The 21,426-nt window shown below is 35.6% G+C and overlaps 1 protein-coding gene across 1 annotated transcript in view; it reads left to right on the top strand.

Annotated features, from left to right (window-relative positions):
* The window catches only part of ARAP1 (ArfGAP with RhoGAP domain, ankyrin repeat and PH domain 1), an 860,101-nt gene that overhangs the window by 67,499 nt on the left and 771,176 nt on the right, over window positions 1–21,426 (top strand). The gene's annotated exons all lie outside the window — the stretch shown is intronic.

Genomic DNA, 21,426 nt, shown 5'->3' with positions numbered 1-21,426 from the left:
CAGGGTCTCTATTCATGTACCAGAAGAGAGTTACAGGAGAGTAAAAAACACCAGAGTGCAGTGAATAGTTTGCAGATTGACAGGGTCTCTATTCATGTACCAGAAGAGAGTTACAGGAGAGTAAAAAACAACAGAGTGCAGTGAATAGTTGCAGATTGACAGGGTCTCTATTCACGTACCAGAAGAGAGTTACAGGAGAGTAAAAAACACCAGAGAGCAGTGAATAGTTGCAGATTGACAGGGTCTCTATTCACGTACCAGAAGAGAGTTACAGGAGAGTAAAAAAACACCAGAGAGCAGTGAATAGTTGCAGATTGACAGGGTCTCTATTCACTTACCAGAAGAGAGTTACAGGAGAGTAAAAAACACCAGAGTGCAGTGAATAGTTGCAGATTGACAGGGTCTCTATTCACGTACCAAAAGAGAGTTACAGGAGAGTAAAAAACACCAGAGTGCAGTGAATAGTTTGCAGATTGACAGGGTCTCTATTCACGTACCAGAAGAGAGTTACAGGAGAGTAAAAAACACCAGAGTGCAGTGAATAGTTGCAGATTGACAGGGTCTCTATTTACGTACCAGAAGAGAGTTACAGGAGAGTAAAAAAACACCAGAGAGCAGTGAATAGTTGCAGATTGACATGGTCTCTATTCACGTACCAGAAGAGAGTTACAGGAGAGTAAAAAACACCAGAGTGCAGTGAATAGTTGCAGATTGACAGGGTCTCTATTCACGTACCAGAAGAGAGTTACAGGAGAGTAAAAAACACCAGAGAGCAGTGAATAGTATGCAGATTGACAGGGTCTCTATTTACGTACCAGAAGAGAGTTACAGGAGAGTAAAAAACACCAGAGTGCAGTGAATAGTTGCAGATTGACAGGGTCTCTATTCACGTACCAGAAGAGAGTTGCAGGAGAGTAAAAAACACCAGAGAGCAGTGAATAGTTTGCAGATTGACAGGGTCTCTATTCACGTACCAGAAGAGAGTTACAGGAGAGTAAAAAACACCAGAGAGCAGTGAATAGTTTGCAGATTGACAGGGTCTCTATTCACGTACCAGAAGAGAGTTACAGGAGAGTAAAAAACACCAGAGAGCAGTGAATAGTTGCAGATTGACAGGGTCTCTATTCACGTACCAGAAGAGAGTTACAGAAAAGTAAAAAACACCAGAGTGCAGTGAATAGTTTGCAGATTGACAGGGTCTCTATTCACGTACCAGAAGAGAGAGTTACAGGAGAGTAAAAAACACCAGAGTGCAGTGAATAGTTTGCAGATTGACAGGGTCTGTATTCACGTACTAGAAGAGAGAGTTACAGGAGAGTAAAAAACACCAGAGAGCAGTGAATAGTTGCAGAATGACAGGGTCTCTATTCACGTACCAGAAGAGAGAGTTACAGGAGAGTAAAAAACACCAGAGTGCAGTGAATAGTTTGCAGATTGACAGGGTCTCTATTCACGTACCAGAAGAGAGAGTTACAGGAGAGTAAAAAACACCAGAGTGCAGTGAATAGTTTGCAGATTGACAGGGTCTGTATTCACGTACTAGAAGAGAGAGTTACAGGAGAGTAAAAAACACCAGAGTGCAGTGAATAGTTTGCAGATTGACAGGGTCTCTACAAATGTAATTACAAATAATGAAGACGTTTCACTTTTAAATGAAAAAAAAAAATGAAGATCTTACAATTTAATTGCAATAATAATCGTAAACTGACCCAACAACTGCTCAAAAACTGGTAAATATGTTGTGGATTTAGGAAAAATTAAAGAACCCCCTGATAGAGAACACACTTATAGCACTCTAAAGTCTCTTTATACTATGTTTCTATGTCAGGGAGCAGGGCTACCCCGAGTGCAAGAGAGGAACCCTAAAGCAAGAAGCACACAATCCAAGGTACAGACAAGGGAAATCCAAAAGGTGTAGTGAGGGTAATATAAGTCAGTCCAGGCAGCAAGTATCATAAGCGGAAGTCAGGCCATGGGTCAAAACCAGGAAATCCAAGATCAAAGGAAGGGAATAGGAATAGAGAAAATACAACGCTTAGTTATGCAGATAAACTGGCAAAATAACTCCGCAACAAGCCAGGGCTCAGACCGGAATTTAAACCTAACAGGGCCCAGGACCCCCCCCCCCCCAAATCCAAGACGATAGCATCAGATACCTAGTACCCAATGAGAAGACAGAGAGAGACGTGTCCCAAAGATTCCCCTAGCAGATGGAAATTACCTGTGACGCCGTCCGCACACATGCGCATGCAAAGGCGCACCCGTGCACAAACTGGCACAGACGAAACACTAGGCGCAAATCACTACCTGTGAACAGGTATGAAGGTATCCCTAGTACCCCTGGTTCCATGACAATCTATAGGTATTTTTACACTTGGGTAAAGGGTATAAGTAGATAGTCTCAGATACACAGGAATGGTCGGAGACTATTAAAACATAACTTTTAATAATGTGTTATAAAATGTAAAGGTAAAAAACTTTAAAAACACACACTTTTAATATTCCTGCATGAGTCTGAATACACACTATTACTAGTCAATAATGGTATAGTGAAGTAGAGTGAACGTAAACAAGTTGGCTATTTTATCTTCATGAGGATTACAACCTATTCAATTTGTGTACAGTGTAACTAAATACTTGATGTTGCTACACCTGATTGAAATACACTTATTAGTGTTTATAGTTGTGATGTCCTTATTCAACTAGTAAAACCCATAGTGTAGTAAGTGGTAGATTTGTGTCACAATATGGGTATTGGTCACTTAACTCAGTGATTTTTAACCTTTTTTTGCCGTGGCACACTTTTTTACATTAAAAAATCCTGTGGCACACCACCATCCCAAAATTTTAAAAAAATCACACATTGTAGCCTAATACAGCATATATATATATACACATACACACAAACACACACATACTGTATGTATTGTGCTGTTATGTCATGCCTCCTACAAACTACCCCTGCACTGGGAGTAAAAAACAAGCAAAGTTTAAAAAATATGTTACACTGTTGTCAGTCTGCCGTGGCACACCTGAGGATCTCTCACGGCACACTAGTGTGCCACGGCACACTGGTTGAAAAACACTGACTTAACTTATCTCTCAGGATGTAGGTTCCTTTAATATGGTGGCGTCTGATGTTTGGATAAGTATTGTATCAAAATAAACTGTTGCCTCCTTAAAGGGACATGAAACCCAATTTTTTTCTTTCATGATTTAGAAAGAGCATGTCATTTTAAACAACTTGCTGAAAAGCATATCTAGATATGCTCAGTAGTTGCTGATTGGTTGCTGCACATAAAGGCTTTGTGTGATTGGCTCACACATGTACATTGCTATTTCTTCAACAAAGGATATTTAAAGAATTGAGCAAATTAGATAATAGAAGTAAATTGGAAAGTTGTTTAAAATTGCATGCCCTATCTGAATCATGAAAGGTTAATTTTGACTAGACTGTCCCTTTAACTGAATTTGCAGGGAAACGGGAGAAATGGCAACAAATGTTGCTGTTTTGCAATGAGTTACCGCATTTATCATGTGTTGGTGCTAGATCCTAAGCTTAAAAAGAAATCATTTATTGTATCTAGTATAGGTTATTGGCTAAATAACTATAGTTGCTGAATAATAAAAAAGAAGGGTCCGATAACCTTAGTAAGTTCTGCTTATCAGTTCAAAATTCAAGCTTATGGTACAGATAATTATCAACATAGGCAGTAAATGTTGCTAAATTAGTATTAAACAACTGTATATAAAGTTGCACTTACTCCTGTTGAGTATTAGTTGTATTTGTTAAGAATACTCTGGTGTGCGTGTATTCACTTAAATGAGTGAGTTTGTATTTGGTATTTGGACAGGTATATACATTATTACATCCACAATTTGTATTTTTTTTTTTGAAAATATTTTTTTATTGAAGTTAAAGCATATATCATGACAACAAGAACTCGCCCTAAGGCCAAGGTTACAACAAAGAAAATAATACATTGTCTATATAAAGGTATTATAAAGTAGGCAAAATGCATATATATTTCAAGTCTGGATATGAAAATAGACAATGTCTTAGGCGAGATGAAATAGAACTTCATTTTATATTAACAGCGTATGAGCTCCACATTCTAATAGTGTTGTACCTAAGATCAACATAGCAGCCTGTGGAGGTTTAACATGAGTATCAGCCACTCTTGGGCCGAGCTATATAGGGGGGAGGGGGATATTCAGCGGGTAAGCACCGCTATGCGCATAGGGAAAGGAGAAAGGAGGTGGGGGGACGGAGCCATGTATAAATTTAAGTAACATAGGGTGTCTGAAGTAGATTTAGAAATACCCGATCGTAAAGATCTTATGTTATTGGAGTTTGAGTAGTGTCAATGTACCCTACAATATATATGGATTTAAGTGGGGGAATTACTAAAGCCTCCTGTAGTTATATATAGGCTAAGGGGTAGATGGGTTACTGAAGGGCTGTTATAGGTTGCAAAATTTATGTGTCTATATGATATGGAGCAGATGTTTAAAAAAGGAATAAAAACACATAAAAGATAAGAAAAATTCCCAGAGCTGTCATCCAAAATTTTAGCAGGTACTGACTGCAAGTATCAGATATTGTGTATTCTGATGTTTCAAGTGATACACCCAAAATCAAGAAAATTCTATTATATGTAACACTACCAGTATTAGACATATATTCTGTAGGAGGATAGAACTAAATCTCTGCTGATAATTTAGGCATAGGGCAAAATGTCATTACTGAGTCTGCTCGATCAAGATATAGCTCCTAATAGAGTAGTATACTCTGGCTCTCAGCTAAGAAGTAAATGATGCATGTATCCAAACCAGGTATAAACAGTGCAGAGGTTTTAAATATGAATAATATCTGTGGGGGTTACTAAAACCTAACTTTAACTATAATTGAGTAGTTTATGTAATGAAACACCTTGATCGAACTGATTAGTATACAATTATACAGTAGATTTGTTTTGTTTTCTTCAAATTGCTAACTGATGAGATAACATCAATTAAGATAAAATATATGTTACTCCCCTATAGCTATGGATCTGAAATAATTCCAAATTCAGGCAAAAATACAGTGAATGCAAACAATAGCAGTAAACAGGTTAGATTCTATAGTATATTATTAAATATAGCATATGCATGGGTTAACGATCCTAAACTGCTAAACTGCTAGGGGGACAGACATTAATACCACCAAACACATACCTATAGCATAGAATATTGGTTAAGTTAAGTAGTAAGTATAGAGTATTGCTACCAATAAACGGTTAGCCCTAAAATAAGCAAGCTCGGCAGCGAGGGGAGCAGAGGGAGACCTTTTGAAAAGGGGAGATTGTGAAATGCTGTTATTAAAGGTTTAGGGTAAAATATTACAGACAGTATCAGACTCTGCAGGATATCTTTAACAGGGCAGGGGATGCATCGATATAATCTCTAACACACTTTCTTTGTCAATCTAATGGCCCAAAGCAAGGATGTAGCAGAAATCATGCTTAAACATAAGAAAATTAATTCTAAGACAGTAAGTATTGGGCGTACATAGATTATCTAAAGTGAGCCCTATGGCGTAAAATTGGCTAAATAAAGTAACACATAAGAATCTCTTATACACAGGCTTAATGGAAGTAAAGAAAAACACTTTAAACATTAATTTGAGCAAACACAAAGTTATCTTTAACAGTCCGTGCATAAAAGCATTGGCAGAAGTCTATAGATGTGAGTTTACCAGACGCTAATCTTCACTATGCTGGAGAGTTAACTCTCATACAGTTCTGCGGGCTCTACTGCTTTAACCCACACCACTCCTGAGGGGGGTATATGTAGCATTAGTATTACTGCCAAAATTGTAAACTCTGCATTCTGCCCACATACTAGCATCATCTGTACAAAAGGAAGTCTGAGGATCAGTAGTTGGGTATGTATAAGGGTTTCTCAGCTAGTATAGGATGTCACATGTCCTGTGCAATAACTACAGAGCTTTAAGTATGAGCGCAGTTAGGGACCACTTGTAACCTGCTGTAGGTAGACAGTCGGTGAAGGAGTCCGAATGTTGTAACTACCGGGTTCTCATCCCCTTCCCCAAAAAGATCAGGCAATTAATCATAGACCCCTTCTCCTGACCTGTCCGGGTCTTCACAAAAAAAAGAGTTTACCCGATTCCAGCTCGAGCATCAGGCTCCGTGTCAGAACACTTAGAATTCTCCCATAATCGTGTCAAGCGGTCATCGTCAGGCATTGTAAATCTGGTATCCTCCCTGATAGCTGCGGCACCAACCTCAGGTTTTTTGCTCATCTCCACTGAGTGCAGTGCCAAGCGTGACCCTGCGGGCAGCACTTTAAGCTCCGTGTCTGAGGATGTGAAGGAAATGGCGCCATCTTGTAAGTACGCGATCTCTTTTGGGGCACATAGTTCTCCGAGTTGCTGTGCCAGTTCGGGAATCTTGTATTGAGCGCGAAGTGTTTTATTAGCTTCCGTTACATGGCCACTGTTCAGAAAAACGGATTGCACTGTGATATCGGCCATTCTAAGTATCACTTCTCCTGTTGCCGCTCTTATCCGTTCCTCTCGTGAAGAGCGTTGCTTTTTGGCAGGTCGTAGCTGTTTATTATCCCCTCTGTCTTGCGTCGGGGGCCGCCTGCTGATCTCCATTGAACCTTAGGCAGGCTGATAGTTCATCATAGCCAGCATCCAGTTGTAGGTTAAGCTTCCACAATGCTTTTGTATTATCTGCAGAGTCTCTCTCCATATCTGACACCATAATTTTTGTAGGCCACAATGGCCTAGTCATTTCTCAGCTAACAGAAGTAAGTAGGATGAATATTCGTCTTGACTAAGAAGTAAGGTGATTCACAATCATAGCAAGAGCAGTCCTGCTTTCAGATTATTAAGATTGGGGCAAATTACAGTGAATAAACTGCAATTTGCCGTCATTTAAAGTAAATCTTTGCAGGAGCTCTCTGAAACACCGTCCTCTCTGCTTAGTTGTTGGCTCCGCCCCACCTCACAATTTTGTATTTTAATAGATATAATACACTGTTGAGTTCACAATTTAAGTTTGAGTATCGTTTACTTCTATATACTTATTTGCTCGACATTTTTAAGTTAAGGATGCAGGCTAATGGAGCTGAGGCATCAAATGTTACTAAATAGTAGGTATTAGCTTCTGATGGATGTAAATATTGTTAGAAGAGTATATCTACAATTGAAGTTAAAGTGTAGTTACTTCCATAAAATTTAATATTTTCACTATTTTATGTCAGGGTATGGCTGAATGGCATTGGATATTACATAATTTAATATCTCATTTAGCTAATATCTGCTATGAATTGATTTAACTGCATTGCGGACAAACACTGGAATTGGTGATATCAACCCGTCCCTTTTGTTCTCAACTACAGACTTGTAGAACAAAATAAATAGACAGGACTTCTAAAGAAAAACAAACCGTGGTCCCAAACTATAAGAGAATAATGTCACATCTAAAGAGCCTTTGATCATGGTCTCAGAAGAGAAGTAACTTCTAATGAATTATTGTTGGATAGCCTTCCAGATTGAAATCTCTAATTAATTTAGCCTAAGAAATTCAGAACTAATAATGAAATACACAAACATACTCAGGGGAAATGGCCCTTATCGTCTAAGTGTTAAATTGTGCCATGCTGAGTTTTAGATACACAAATAATCTGAACTCATGTTACAGCTAACATATGGGAAGTTGAAGGCCTAAGAATCAAGATTTCAAAATATCTTAACCTTTGTACTTTTGATAACAAATAATCTACATAGTTCTTAGATAAATGAATGTATACCTCAGACTGTCCAAGTTAATTGTATAAATGTGTATTTGTGGATCTAAGAAGAAAGGGCCTAACTAGTAACATATTAGATAAATATTTGATAACTTTAATATAAAATGTTTAATCAAATTGTTTCAAAATGGATAACATATTCTTATATTTTTCAGGCATCTAATAGGTGTATATGTAATTGGTGCTGTGGATGGTATCATATGTGTTTATACACTCAGCAAGAGATGTACAGATATGCAATATTTATATTAATATGGGATAATAGTCCAGTATAGATATAATTATGTGAAATTACATCTGATTGCTGATCTCAAGGTATGTATGTGATATTAAGATAACTGAGAAAGTAATTGAGTCCATGATGAAGGTTTAATAGTCATTTTAAATCTTTTCATAGAAGATATAATATCTTAAAAATGCATTTAAAAATCAGAAGTGGAGTATATTCATGTTTAATTTTGAAATACTCAGGGTAAATAGTATGTCATAATCCAATACACATGGAACATGTGGTTTGTTAATACTGGAAATTATAGTATATTGAATAAACATTTTAAGGTGAGATATAAGGCTGTAGCAGTATTGATAGTGAGACTGCATTTCTGTTATCTGCTGCCCCCTCGTGGATTAAAACTGGTATGACAGCCAAATGAGTTGACTGTTTAAAACATTTGCCAAACCAAATAAGCCGATCAGGGAGGCGTCTCCCAAATAACCAATTGGGGACAAGCATCGGTAAGGGCCTATCCAATCCTTGTGGGAATGATTAAAGAAAAGGAGGAGAGATTCTTTATTTTTGGAATAAAGACCCACACACACAGTAGACAAGGGACAGACAGACTCAAAGAAGCATACGTTTTGGAGAGGAAAATAAACAAGCTTTGTGCCAAGTATATTCTCTAGCATTTTGGGACACTTTCTTGAGACAAAGGAAGATTAACAATGTTGAGGCCTGTACCTTTGCACATAATGACTAAATTCTTCTTAGATGACCCACAAGAAATTTCTGGAAACTGAATAATCATTTTGATTATGTGGAAACGTATGGCAGTGACTATAATTTAATATTTTAAAAACAAATACATTCATTGTTGCTACAGTTTAATTGAAGTTAGTAATTTTAAATCGCACTTTGTATTTTAAGCTTATATCCATTGTCCTGTGTAGTCTTAGCTAGTCACATTAATGCCAAATAATTTTGTTTGCTAGATAAAGGTCTTTTGTATTTCATATCTCTAAGTCAGGCTTATTATTGTATGTAAATCTCCCTGGTGTATATCAAGTTATTTGCATATATATATATATATAGTATATATATAATATATATATATATATATATATATATATATATAATATAATATATAAAAGAATTTGTCTTATTGTAGCTAAATAAGAGGTCATTTCAGGGTCAGAAGACATATAAATTGGCTGTTAGCATTAATAATATATACAACTCCTGGTGTTATATAGAATCATTTGTGGGCTAAGTAGCGTAATTATACTTGTCTGAAAGTTATCTTAAATCTACTGAGACCTAGTAAAATTTGTGTGAAGTATCTTGTTATACTGTTTAAACTAAACACTGTTAAGCCAATGGGTCCAAACTCTGGTATTTTATTGTGATATTTTAATGCAATTCTTTGTGAGTAAAGTTAATTTTAAAGGTATATCTTTTATGATCTTTGTAAAGAATATTATAACAGCATAAGCCGTGTATAATTTGATTCATAATCTGGTCTCTACATAAATAATATTGCAATGTGTATATAAATTTTAAATAGCAAAGTGGCGTCCAGCACACTGAGGTCCCAGGGAGGAACAAAACTTCCAGAGCTACTGCCAGGCTCCAAATAATCTCAAAAGAAGGCAATGGAGAAGTTCCTCATATGCTAAATGAGTATAATTTTATTTCATGACAGGATCAGTCATAGACACGACGTTTAAGGGCAATGGGCTTTGCAATATTGGCATCTTTTAATGACGTCTCGGTCTAGACTCCGCCCACAATTCTGATGTCATTGGTTGGGATTGTTCAATTTTGAATCCAGAAGATATCGCTGGCATCAAACTCTTTAAAGGAAATCCAGAAATGTATTTCTGAGGCATTTTATATATTGAAAATGTTTCTCTCCATATTGACTGGATATTTTTATAATATATTATATTAACCAATTTGAAGAAGGAATACAAAAATGCAAACAATTGTATATATTTTTTCTCAAATAGGTTGTTATAAAGGGTATTCACAAACTAATAAAATTGGCCAGTTTCAAGTTTTGAATAATTGGGTTATTGTAAATATAAGAACAACATGTAAGAGCTGATTAATAAAATTTATTTTAAAATTGGAATAGTGTTTAATCAGTTTGTGGTGTGATTTGAGTGTATAGAATGAGTGAAAGGGACTGTGAAGGTATCTGTGAGTAACATTAAATAAACTACAGATGTATCATAGAATCTAATATTTCATTTTGAAGTGAATTGGTCTCATAGCAGACCAGCCCCAACTCCCTTTTTCCTGATTACAATACATTCAAATGAAAACAAAGGAATACACATTTGGTTCAATTAGAAAAAGGCAATCTATTTCAACAAGATGTTCACTATATGGCTCTGTTTAAAGTTGATTTCCCTGCCCAAGATGGGTATAAACTTATCAGACCCCTGTAAAGAACAGTAGCTAGGTCTGGGAAAAATCTTTTTAAGGCTTAAGCATATTCAAAAATTAATTTACCCCTGCTGTGTTTGAATACACGAAGCTCAGACATACGTCTCAAATGGAAAAATAGCAAGAGCTGTTAAAATCATTTTAAAATACAACTGGGATAATTTTCAACCCTGCGTAAAAATGTACAATTCCATGGATCTGAGAAATGCATTTCAGGTTTGTAATAAATGTAATGGATAACATATTCTTATATTTTTCAGGCATCTAATAAGTACATATGTATTTTGTGTTTTAAATAGTGTCGTGTTTATAGCGCTCAGCATAAAATATGCAGATATGAAATATTTATATGGGTTAGTAATAAATATGAAACCAATGTCAGTTAATGGCCGGGTTATAATACAATTATTTAATAATTATTCTTTAAAATAAACCCCAATAAAATACATATACAAAACAATTATAAAGAATTTAGGAATTTACATTAATTTTATTAGTTACAATTTATAGACACAATGAATTATATTTATAGAAACCAGGTTATGAATCAAAACTATACACGGTTATGCTGTTATAATATTCTTTGCAAAGATCATAAAAAATTACCTTATTCACAATAATCTCCCAAATCAGAGTTGGATTTAAATATCACAATGAGATGCCAAGGCATGGCATTGTAACTTCCAGACAAATATACTTAGCTATTTAGCCCACAAATGATTCTATACAACTCTCTAATTAAAACACCAGAAGTTATATATAGTTCTTAATGGAAACAACCAATTCCTGTGCCAATTTAATCTGAGCTCAACTAATTCTTAATTATCTGCAATTAAGACAAATTCTAATAATTTATATAGACAAATTCTAATATATATATATATATATATATATATATATATATATAATGTGCAAAGATAAATTACTTAGCATTAAAGGGACAGTCAACACAGAATTTTTGTTGTTTAAAAAGATAGATAATCCCTTTATTACCCATTCCCCAGTTTTGTATAACCAACACAGTTCTAATAATAAACTTTTTACTTCTGACTTCCCCTAATCACATGACTTTAATTATTATCTATTGACTTGCATTTTTAGCCAATTAGTGCAGTGTTCTGCCACTAGCCGACGGACGTGATTACAATGTTATCTATATGCTGAACATGAACTAGCTCTCCCTGCTGTGAAAAGCTAATAAAAAAGAGGCGGCCTTCAAGGGATTAAAAATTATCATATGAGCCTTCCTAGGTTTGCTCTCAACTAGAATACCAAGAGAACAAAGCAAAATTGTTGATAAAAGTAAATTGGAAAGTTGTTTAAAATTACATGCCCTATTTGAAAAATGAAAGTTTTTTTGACTTGACTGTCCCTTTAAATGAATTAGTTTTAAACCACACAGGAATATGAATGCAAGCTAAATACAAAGTGCCCTTTTAAATCTACTAACTGCAATTAGTTATATGTTACCAAATACCTTTTAATTTAAATATTATACATATATTTATCAATCGCATATACTTCACCAAAAATAACCAAATTGATATTTCAGCTTCCTGAACTTCTTGTTTCACCTCATATGAAATAAGGGTATTGCAATATGGATGATAAAAAGGTATCCCAATTTTGCTTATAGTAACTGTGTCCCAATGCAGCAAGTTATCAGTCCAAAGTTCAGCAAATAGTCAGCCAGCCTCTTCCATCCTTTTGCATTCAGGTTATATCACGTGATACTCCCCTCCCTTTATTATTCTAATCATTGGTGAAACAATATGATAGGCCCTTCGGAAGCTTGTCTCTGATTCGCCCTTTGCGGAGCTTGTCTCTGATCGTCCCTGGATCTGAACATCTCATAGGTTATTTTGGGAAACTCCTCCCTGAGTAGCCATTTATCTTTGGGCTGTGATTCCATCCCTGATCTATAGGTGGCAGCAGACACCCAGAAATGCAGTTTTATCATCAATGCTGCTATAGTTTAATATGGATTCATATATATATTTTTACAATGTATTATATTTTCTAATTTCTAGTATTAATAAGTCACATGTTTCCATGTGTAGTGGATCACATCATACCACTTATCCTGAGCATTTTAAGACCAGATATGATATATATTCTTATAATACAAAGTAATTCTTATACATTTAAAATATGTGGGTATTTAAAAGGATTTTTATACTATTTAGCATGGATCCAATTAATATCCCAGCATTCATCTTAACATTTTATATCTGTATATTTCTTTTTGATTGTATAAAACATTTATTATTTAAAGCACCAATTATATATGTACTTATTAGATGCCTGAAAAATATAAAGAAATAGGTTATTAAAATTGGACATTTTAAATTGACTGTGCAGTTATTTATTTAATTGCAGTATACACTTATCTAATATGTTACTGTTATGCATATATTTTAAATGTATACAAATTACTTTATAGTATAAGAATATATATCATATCTGGTCTTGAAATGCTCAGGATGAGTGGTGTGACGTGGTCCACTACACATGGACATGTGACTTATTAATATTAGAAAATATAATACATTGTAGACATATATATGAATCTATATTAAACTGTAGCAGCATTGATGGTAAAACTGCATTTCTGGTTATCTGCTGCCACTTATAGTTCAAAAATGGTAATACACCAATAGTGCATTTGGCTACTCAGGGAGGCATTTCCCAAAATAAATCGGAGACGAGCACCGGTAAGAGCCTATCAAAATCTTGTGGGAATGATTAAAATAAAGGGTGTCAAACACAGTAGAGAAGGATACAGACAGACTCAAAGAGCATTAACTTTTGGAGAGAAACATACATAGGCTTTGGTGCCAAGTATATTCTCTGCCATTTTTGGGGGACACTTTCTTGAACAAAGAAAGATTAACCATTCTTGAGGTCTATACCTTTGCATATTGTGAGTAAACCCTCTATAGATGACCCACAAGAAATTCTGGAAACTGAATAATCATTTGCTTCTTTGGGTAAAGTATAAGAAACTGTTAAGTATATATATATTTAAAATCAAGGCTATAGTTAGGTTTACAGTTAGTAATTTTAAAAAGGCACACTTGTATTTTATGCTTATATCCATAGTCCTGTGTAGTTTAACTAGTATATTTAGTGCTAAGTAATTTCATATTTGCAACTAGATATATTTTAGGATTTACCTTATTGGTAGAGAAAATAAGAATTTATTTAATCTCAGATAAATTGGCATATAAGCTGGCTGTTTGCATTAAGAATATATATATATATATAGCTTATGGTGTTTTAATTAGAGTTATATAGAATCTTTTGTGGGCTAAGTATCTGAATAATTGGTTTGGATGATTAACAATCCATACCTTGGTATCTCATTGGTGGTATTTTAATGCAACTCTGATTTGGGAGATTGTGAATAAGTAATTTGTAAGGTATATTTGTATCATCTTTGTATAGAATATTGTAACAGTTTAAGCTTGTATAGTTTGATTCATAATCTGGTTTTCAATAAATATAATTCAATGTGTTTATAACTTTAACTAATATAAAGAATTTAAGAATTTTAATATTAATTTAATTGTTTTTGTATATGCATTTTATTGAGGGGTTTGTTTTAAAGAATAATTATTAAATTAATTGTATTATAACCCGGCCATATACTGACAGGACCACTGTCTTGTGTACCTAGTGTTGATTGAGTGTTAATTCCTTGTAAAGAAAGCAAGGTATGCTAGTGATTTATTAAATATCCATGTGTATTATTGTGAAGTGTGCAAGCATGATTAGGGAAATAGTAAAATCTCTTAGTGATAAAGGTGGAAGAAAAAAGGGAGGCAAAGATAATTGTGATGTGTGTGATATAAATTGTTTAAAAGGGGGATGTGATTTAAGTGTTGGTGTAAACTTATTAAGGTCAATGGGAAAAGTTGTAACTTAATGTTTTTCCTTGTAAACTGCAGTTTGTCAAAAGATTGTCTATAATTTGATCTTAATCAACTTGTAGGCATAATATATTAACTTGTGATTGCAATTTGCTAGTGATTTCGGTTTAATTGTTCTTTTGTATCTTCTTTTTAATTCTGAATTGTGAGTTGCTGTCTCCTTTGTCTATTATCATTATTTTTCCTTGTTTACAAAGTTCTCTTGTTGTTACCTTTTGTATCTCTTCAGAGACTGTATACATTATAAAAATGATCCAAAATTATTTTGTTCATTCAGTCCATATGGTTGGACAGTGTTAATTAGGAAAAATCCATTTACTTTCTGCACAGAGAAGAACATTTTCCAAATTTCCACCTCTGATCCCCAAATGTATTTTTTGAATTCCGAAATATTTCACTTCTGATTGTTTAGATCATGATTTTTATAAAATAAATGTCTTGCTACTGAGGTGATCCTTTTTCCTTCTTTGAGATCTTTTTCTGCATTTGTAATGTTTCTCAAATGCTCTTGGAGTCTTGTCCTGATTTTTCTTGAAGTCATTCCAACATACATTTTATCCCATTTGCACTTAAGGGCATAGATCACTCCTTCTGTGTGGCAGTCTATATGTGAATTGATTTTGTGGCATTTGCCAAATCTGTCTGTGATTTTTTTCATCTTGATCATACAGCTACACGTACTACAAGTTCCACATTTAAAGGAGCCATGAGTTAAGGCGTTTCTGTTTTTTTTTTTTTTTTGCCTTTAAAATGGCTGGGGCTTATCATATCTTAAGTTTTTGGCTCCTCTGTAACTCACTTATAATTTGTCCCCAATATTTTTGACAGCATAGGATCCGTTTGTATAATGTGCCAGTTTTCATTCAGAATTTCTCTGGAATTTAGATTGTATGTTGTGATAAACTGTGCCTGTTTTTCTGTTTTTTTTGGGGTTGTTTACTAGAAGTGCCTCTCTAGATGTTGATATAGCTCTGAATTCTGCTTTTTTGATAGATCTTTTGCCGTAACCCCTTGCAATTATCCTTTCTTGTAGTTCGATAACTCTATGTCTGTAGTTTTCTTCTGTTGAGCAGTTTCTCCTCATGTGTAAAAACTCTCCTGTTGCTAACGCTTTGATGGTGTTCAGGGCATGAGCACTTGAGCTTTGTAAGATACTGTTTGTAGCTGTTTTCTTCCTATGGATGTCAGTGTTGAGCTCTCCTATTTCATTTTTAATAATTAGGAGATCTAGAAATCTTATTGAATTCAGATTTGCCTCATATGTTAGCTTGAGGTTCAATTTTTTGTTATTAAGATGGTTTAAAAACTCATCCAATTTCTCTTTTGGGCCCTCCCAGAAGAACAGCACATCATCGATGTAGCTTAACCAAAGTGGAATGTATTGCATGAAATCTGTATTTGAATCAGAAAAAAAGATTTTGTTTCCACCAGCCTAGAAACAAATTGGCATAGGTTGGTGCACAAGACTTGCCCATCGCAGTGCCATGGGTCTGTAAATAGAATTTGTGATTAAAAGTGAAAAAATTATGATTCAAGACAAAGTGCAGGAGTTGAAGAATGAAATCATCATGTTCTGGGTTTTCTTCAGATCCCATTTTTAGAAAATATTCTGCTGCTTTTAGGCCCAAATCATGTAGAATATTAGTATACCAAGGATTCGACATCAGCTATTACTAGCCAAGTGGAGGGGTTGACACATAGTTGTTCCAATTGTTTCAGTACATCCCTTGTATCTTGTACGTATGAAGCCATCTGAGGTAAGTATTCTCTTAGCCTATAGTCCATATCTTAGGAAAGAAAGCAAGTCAGTACGTGGAGAGTTCACAATGTCATTGAATTACTAGTGGGAATATCACTCCTGGCCAGCAGGAGGAGGCAAAGGGCACCACAGCAAAGCTGTTAAGTTTCACTCCCCTACCCATAATCCCCAGTCATTCTCTTTGCCTCTGTCAATGGAGGAGGTGAAGTTTGGTGTCTGAAGAAATGAATTCCTTTTTTGGATACTTTTCCATGCAAGCAAGGATTTGGGTTTAGCTGAGTCCACATTAATCTCTTCAGTAGAGTAGTGGTGGCTTTTAAGCAGTTAGGAAGTTGAGAGGTAGTCCTTGCTTTGTTTCCTAACACATTGCTGCCCATGGTACAGAAAGCCAGAGTTGGTTACCCTGTTCTTTCTTTTTTCTACAGGTCTCTGTAAGGAGTATGTGTCCTTTCACGCCTTGTGAGCTGTCTTCCTGCCGGACAGCTAGACTGCATGTAAGTGCTTTTGTCTTCTAGGTCTTGGAGACTTGCACTTCAGAAGAATGTCATATGCATTAGATGGGGACATTTTTTAAATCCTTAATACAGGATTTTCTTTGGCAGTGGGCGGGCACATTATGTATGTTGAGACTAGGGGTTAATCTTCCCTTTATTGGGACGTTTTTCCTCTTTGGGCTAATTTTGTTGAAATACTTTATTAATATGTGTGTGGTTTATGTTTTATACAGGGATTTATGTATAAACTTAAAATTTGGCAGTTGGTTTTCTTTGCTTGCTTTCTGTCATGCTGCTCCTCCGCTCTGCTGTGGCCATTGCCACGGACGCAAGCAGTCCTCCTGTGTCTAGGGATGCAGCAGTGTAACTGCAGCACGGTGATAGCTTCATCAACGCCCGACCTGCATTCCCTATGTAAGTTCCTCAGTCTCTCTCACCTATGCCCAAGTATAGGTGTTACTTTGTGTTCTCCTAGGTGCTGTATTTATGTTTACTGGATTGCTATACTGATACTCTGTTGATGAACTCTGCCTGTTTGACTACTTTGCTTGCCTAAACTCCTGAACTACTGGATTGCTATACTGATACTGAACACTGCTTGTTTGACTACTCTGCTTGCCTTAACCCCTGAACTACTGGATTGCTATACTGATACTGAACTCTGCTTGTTTGACTACTCTGCTTGCCTTAACCCCTGAACTACTGGATTGCTATACTGATACTGAACTCTACTTGCTTAACCCCTGAACTACTGGATTGCTACTTTGTTGCTGAACTCTGCTGATCATTCTATTGGTTAACCCCTGAACTTTTATACTGCTTGAAATCCTTTTGTTGCTGACTCCTGCCTGTTCCCGGTCCTTCTATTGGTTTACCCCTGAACTGCCATACTTCTGGATTACCTCCTGTTGCCACTGAGTACTGCCCTGCCTGCTGTGAGTACTGCTTACCTCATTTTACAAATTCTCTCTCTGCTCTGGGATATTTCCTATCATTCCACTTGACACCGGGATAACAAGACTACTGGCCAAGTTTGGTCTGATAGTAGAATATCCCACAAGCATTACACTTGGCTAGAACAGGCTAACTGACAGACTGCTTGAGCGTTTGTGTAAATTAAGCTCCGGTGTTGTAGGCAGAAACGTGCACCTTTTTTGAATTTTTGTCTCTTCAGTGTCGATATATATAATATGATAATTCTCAGTGGATATTTATACCTATTTACATCAGTCTAATTCACACGTCCTCCATCAGTTTATATGTCTCTAGTATGTCCAACACCAGCATTTTCCCCTTCACAATCTATTCAGTTTGATCTTACTGTTTAGACTTACAATAATATAGCGACTATAATATAGCGACTAAGAGAGAGTATTTTCAGTCTTGGATCTCAAACCATAACATCCGGTTAGAAACGAAACCGGAAATGTCTATTCCGGAAGTGACGTCACTCACCTACCCGGAACCGGAAGGTGTATTCCGGAAGTGACGTCACAGATCGAAAATACCGGAAATATAATTTTACACACCAAATGTAACTTCAAAGACCAAGATAATGCTTATTATTTTGCATATGCTATTTAGAAATAAGAAGGTATAACATAGACCTCTTAGAATTATCTAAATAAGGGCCATTAGTAAGTATGCCCATACCCAGTAAACATTTTACAGGAAGTGGGCAGAGCCAAATAACGGCGCCAAAATTGACACTCAGTGATTGGACAAGTCACCATTTATATTTCACACACTTACCTTGGTTATTTAGTCTTGATAAAGGCCTGTTCAGAGGCCGTAACGCGTCAACATAACCAAAGTAAGTTTATTACCTATATCTGGTTCTACTTGTATACCTTTTTTGCAGCACTGTTTTTGTTCTTTCTCCACAGGTTTTTAGGAAAGTTTTTGTATACCTATTGGAGACACCCACGGACCTTAATGGATTAAGGAATTTACCACTATACTCTTATTTCACATACATTCTTTCTTTCACCAAAGTTTTTTCACAGAAGTATTTTTTCACATCGATTTTTCATTTTTATGAATTGTATGATATCACTCTATGAACGATTTTTATTGAAGTTTATTTGCATCAAGTTTTTTTTCTTTCAGGTATATTTTTCACAGCTTACTTCACCATTTTTTTCACTTACTTTTTGTAAAGCGCCATTTGCATCACTCCATCATGTACACCCAGGATTAGACTTTGTTGACTGTTGATTTTGATTTTCATTTGGATTTTAATCTTTATTGATGTATTCACATTAGGAACCTCTGGTATCCTTATCACACAGGACTGCGACTTTTTGATTAACCAAGACACATTAGTCTATATTTGTTTTTATATGTGATTTTATACTTTCTTGTTATTCATGGATCAGTGATTTGTATTGTATTTTTTATATTTGCCTGATATGTATTAAACTATATACATTTTATTGTTTGGTACTCTAGACTATCTCTTAGCCATTAACCATAGGCGCTCGCCTCTTCACTTTTTATACTATATATATAATATGTATGTGTGTATGTATGTATATGTGTATATATATATATATATATATATATATATGTGTATTTGTGTGTGTATATATATATATATATATATATATATATATATATATATAAAAATGTGTGTATATATATATATGTGTATGTATATATATATATATATAAATGTGTGTGTGTGTGTATGTGTATATATATATATATATTTATTAGGGATGGGCGAATGTTTCTAAAAATTCAAAATTTTAAACGAATTTTGATACGTTCGTTCGTTCGAATCGAATTTCGAATGTTTATATAACATTCTAACATTCTATTTTTGAATTTTCGTTTTCAAATTTTTCAATAAAATTCGAAAATATTCGTTCGAATAATAGAATGTTTAGCTATGTATTCATTCAATTTCGAAATGTAATATTCGAATTCGAATGTGACATTCGAATTTGAATGTGACATTCAAATTTGAAATAGTATTTCTAGTCTACAACTGTGTTTAATAAATGGAATATTCGAATGCTACATTCAAATGTCACATTCGAATTTGAAATAGTATTTCTAGTCTAATACTGTGTTTTAAATGTGATATTCGATTCGAATGTGATATTCGAATTTGAAATAGTATTTCAAGTCTAATACTGTGTTTTATAAATGTAATATTCGAATTCGAATGTGACATTCGATTTGAATGTGACATTCGATTCGAATGTGACATTCGATTCGAATGTGACATTCGAAATAGTGTTTCTAGTCTACAATTGTGTTTTATAAATGTAATATTCGAATGTGATATTCGAATGTAACATTCGAATATAACATTCAAATTCGAATGTGACATTCGAAAACTGTAAATAACATTCGAAAATCGAATTTCTACAATAACATTCGTTCTAACATTCGAATTCGGATATAAACATTCGCCCATCCCTAAAATAAATATATATATATATATAAGTGTGTGTGTATGTGTGTGTGTATCTCACAAAAGTGAGTACACCCCTCACATTTTTGTAAATATTTTATTATATCTTTTCATGTGACAACACTGAATAAATCACACTGTACAGCCTGTATAACAGTGTAAATTTGCTTTCCCCTCAAAATAACTCAACACACAGCCATTAATGTCTAAACCGTTGGCAACAAAAGTGAGTACACTCCTAAGTGGAAATGTCCAAATTGGGCCCAGTTAGCCATTTTCCCTCCCCGGTGTCATGTGACTTGTTAGTGTTATAAGGTTTCAGGTGTGAATGGGGAGCAGGTGTGTTAAATTTGGTGTTATCGCTCTCACACTCACTTATACTGGTCACTGGAAGTTCAACATGGCACCTCATGGCAAAGAACTCTCTGAGGATCTGAAAAAAAGATTTTTTTCTCTACATAAAGATGGCCTAGGCTATAAGAAGATTGCCAAGACCCTAAAACTGAGCTGCAGCACGGTGGGCAAGACCATACAGTGGTTTTACAGGAACAGGCCTCACCATGGTTGACCAAAGAAGTTGAGTGCATGTGCTCAGTGTCATATCCAGAGGTTGTCTTTGGTAAATATACGTATGAGTGCTGCCAGCATTGCTGCAGAGGTTGAAGGGGTAGGGGGTCAGCCTGTCACACTGCATCAAATTGGTCTGCATGGCTGTCGTCCCAGAAGGAAGCCTTTTCTAAAGATGATGCACAAGAAAGCCTGCAAACAGTTTGCTGAAGACAAGCAGACTAAGGACATGGATTACTGGAACCATTTTCTGTGGTCTGATGAGACCAAGATAAACTTATTTGGTTCAGATAGTGTCAAGCGTGTATGGCGGCAAACAGGTGAGGAGTACAAAGACAAGTGTGTCTTGCCTACAGTTAAGCATGGCGGTGGGAGTGTCATGGTCTGGGACTGCATGAGTCCTGCCGGCACTGGGGAGCTACAGTTCATTGAGGGAACCATGAATGCCAACATGTACTGTGACATACTGAAGCAGACTGGGCCGCAGGGCAGTATTCCAACATGTTAACAACTCCAAATACACCTCCATGACGACCACTGCCCTGCTAAAGAAGCTGAAGATAAAGGTGATGGTATGGCCAAGCATGTCTCCAGACCTAAACCCTATTGAGCATCTGTGTGCATCCTCAAATGGAAGGTGGGGGAGCGCAAGGTCTCTAACATCCACCAGCTCCATGATGTCGTCATGGAGGAGTGGAAGAGGACTTCAGTGGCAACCTGTGAAGCTCTTGTGAACTCCATGCCCAAGAGGGTTAAGGCAG

Source organism: Bombina bombina, chromosome 3, assembly GCF_027579735.1.
Source record: "Bombina bombina isolate aBomBom1 chromosome 3, aBomBom1.pri, whole genome shotgun sequence".
NCBI lineage: Eukaryota > Metazoa > Chordata > Amphibia > Anura > Bombinatoridae > Bombina > Bombina bombina.
This window is presented reverse-complemented; position numbering and strand designations above follow the sequence as displayed.